The 3,334-nt window shown below is 40.0% G+C and overlaps 1 protein-coding gene across 1 annotated transcript in view; it reads left to right on the forward strand.

Moving 5' to 3' along the window:
• Positions 1–333: 333 nt before the first annotated feature.
• LOC107653726 (nuclear receptor-interacting protein 1-like) overlaps positions 334–3,334 on the forward strand; it is a 31,732-nt gene continuing 28,731 nt past the window's right edge. Inside the window, 1 exon segment of the mRNA XM_016440526.1 lies at positions 334–477. The gene's annotated coding sequence lies outside the window, so the exon portion shown is untranslated.

A 3,334-nucleotide genomic window follows, 5' to 3' on the forward strand; every position in this document is an offset into this window, starting at 1 on the left:
TGCATTTTCTGTAAAGCTGCTTTGAAACAATGTGTATTGTGAAAAGCGCTATACAAATACATTTGAATTGAATTACACTTTTGGTCCTGTGATATGGCTTTAGTGTTTTGTTTGTTTTATTCTGTCAAATAAGTTGCAATATAAATGTTTATCCATTTTGCCTATAAAATAGAAAATATCTGAAGCCATAAAAGTGTCTGTTTTCCTCAGATTACTCCAGATTATTAAAGGTGAGAGGTGAGTTGACGCACTCACAAAGCGTCTCCTGTAGCTTTAAACTGCGCCGCTCACTCGCTCAGTCAGGGAGGGCGAGAGTAGGAGCAGGAGGAGGAGGAGGAGGAGGAGTGTGAACATTGCGGAGTTCTCGGGGATTCCGAGAATATACAGTTCAGACTGAGACCCGACAGTCGGTGCTGGAGCCCGACGAGTTTTTGGACACTACTTCCATTTGGCGCGGCGCACGGATAGCGGAATCAGGTACGTGTCGAGACCACTCGATGCTGGAAGGACTCCGCTGCATATGACTGTGGTGTTTGCTCTGTGTTTATTGTGGTCCGACTCCTAGGAGGTGCTGAGGGATAAACGGAATGTGAGACGCCGTTCACACGGGACGCGTTCTTTGGTTCATAAAGAGGACGCCGTGGTTAAAAGTTTAACTGTTTTTAACTTGACACCGCGTCTTAAAAACGTAACAGCGAGACCAAAGACGAAGAGCGCATGCTGTGTGAATCGCAATGGTCGCTCCTGTCATTTAGTTTCCATTTTGTTTCTCTGTTACAGTCAGTGCGATGTTACCCTTTCATTTATCTGCTGGTTTATTTTTCATACACGAGAACTGGTTATTTATATCTCTGTGTTTCCAAGCCATATCTTTTATAATATTTTATAATTTAATATTATGTAATGGAGTGAATGTGATTTATTGTAGTGATCTTGACTCTTCCTTGCACTGATGATCCATATATATATATATATATATATATGTATGTATGTATGTATGTATGTTTTATATAACATTATTAGTATCTGCCAAAAGGTTATGCTTAAGAGCTGTCATTAGTAGTCATAAAAGTCATTAATACTCTTGGTTAATCTCTAAAGGACAAGATCTTACCTTTACCTGACGCACATTTTGGACTTTGCATTGTTTATAGTTTTCATAAGGTTTCCTGTGGCTTCAGTCAATAAAAATGGGGCCGAGGAGGTCAAGGGTTGCAGTTTAAAGGTGGTCCGAGATCAGTTAGGGTTCAGTGTTGGTTCAGGTGGCTTTGTTTGGTAAAGGAAAAGACCAGTTACTTAAAAGTGTTTGTCTTGGTCTGTGCAAAGAGCATAGATGTGCATGTGTTTTGAAGAAGTTGATTGAGAAATAAGTTATTTATTCAAGTTTTTTTATCGAAAATCTTTTACTCTCATATCATATGTCTGATATCATATCATATCAGGCATTTGTTTTGTCTGTTAGATCTACAATACAGGTGCAAAATGATTCTTGTCTCCAAATACTCTCCTGACATTGCTGACAGCACTATGTGACCTGTTATCCGGCTCTTTAAGATTGATACTGACTTGAAATGATGTTATCACTGCTAGAGAAATGAAAATGAACACATGGCGACCTAATTTCTCAGAGGAGATGTCAATACAATGAACTGAGAGTGGTTAAAACCGTGCTGGGTCATTGTTATCTCAAAATAGTATCCTAAACATCAGCCTCAACATTGTGATGTCTGTTCACCACCTTCTGGCTTAGACCTTTCTTATGATGTTTTACTTTCATCATTAAGTGGCTTTTTTTACAGTAGAACTCCAGCACATGGTTGTAGCTTGTGCAACATAAACTTGCATGGTGTAACGTGTCATAAATCCATAGAAGCCAAGGGCGCTTTACACTCATTAACAGGTCAGTTGACTGCTCAGGGACACAGTGGTTGCCTGTTTGTTCCTTGTGCAATGAATCTTGTTTTATACAGTGTATATCAATGATAATAGGTGGCCTGGAGATCAACAGGAAGCAGTGCTGTTTATACGAGAGGTTTTGTACATCAAAAGAAGGGATGGAGGTGGTTGTCTGGCTCAGGGAATTGAAATGCTGAGACAGTATGAAATACAAGGCACAGATTCTTCTCCCCTCAGCCTTAGGACAGAGGCAGGACTTTCATTTAAAGCGATGGATTGATTTTTGCTGATTGATTTACTGTAAACGATTTATAGTTTCCTGAATTTGCGGTGGATGTTTGCTGGGAGATGCAACTCCGATAAATTGAGCATCACCACATATTAGAACAACAGCAGTGACCTCAACACACCAACCAATTGACCAGCCAATGCATTTTTGGACAATTCAAATTATACACTTTATTGCCCCTTATGCATTTTGTATACACATTTTGGCATAATTAGATTATGGGCCAGTAAATTTATGCAGTACTACTACACTCTTTAACATTTGCAGATACCATCTAGATCTGGCTGTAACTAAATGTTAATCTGGCCTTGTTACCATTTAGCAGCTAACCATGAATGATTTGCAAAGAACGATGTATGAAAAGCATGTAAGTCATTTGTAAAGCCTCTAAAACAGACAAATGCTGATCCTGAGAAACATGATATCGACAACTTGTATAACAAGCAAGTTAATTTAATATAATTACCCGGCTGACCTATAACTGCCAGCTGTATTTCTGTATTGGTCGCTATGTCCTGAGGCGAGATGGACCTGGAGGTCAAGGAATCCTGGCAATTGGGTTCAGGAAGATTTTACTGCTCCTGGGGGACATTACTAATGGTATCTTATTTTAAGCAGGTTATATGCTGCGCTAAGTGAAACGCCAGTGATTCTAGAGTTGTAAGGCTTAGTCGTTTGTCTCTCTGAGCCGCGAGATGAATACATGCAGATTTCGCAGTCCAAGGCCGCAGCGTGCCAAGCTGTCCTTCACACCGTATTAGTGGCCTGTCCTTTCAGAAACCTTCAAAGTCCTGAGAAGGACACAAACCCTGCAGTAATGCTGAAGAGATGAACACTCTCAGAATGATCTGCAATCAGCACATCTGTACGACATTCGTAGAGCAGGCGTCAGGAATGATCCCGGCTTCAATTATTTCTCACATCTAAAAGCTTTCAGATCGCACAGGCCCAAGTAATTAACTGAAGAGGAGTTTTCAGAATTTATGAATGAAAGATGGATGTGTGGGTTATGAAGACTGCTGCTTGAGGTTGAACCATTTTAATAAGCTTTGTTTTGTAAGCGAGGGTTTCAAAGGCGTCAGTTAATATCTTAAGGGTTTTCAGCGATGTTATCTTGTACCATGATTCTCAGGTAAATATTACACTATA

The sequence above is a fragment of the Sinocyclocheilus anshuiensis genome, unplaced genomic scaffold (genome assembly GCF_001515605.1).
Source record: "Sinocyclocheilus anshuiensis isolate Anshui unplaced genomic scaffold, SAMN03320099.WGS_v1.1 scaffold315, whole genome shotgun sequence".
NCBI classification, from domain to species: Eukaryota; Metazoa; Chordata; class Actinopteri; order Cypriniformes; family Cyprinidae; genus Sinocyclocheilus; species Sinocyclocheilus anshuiensis.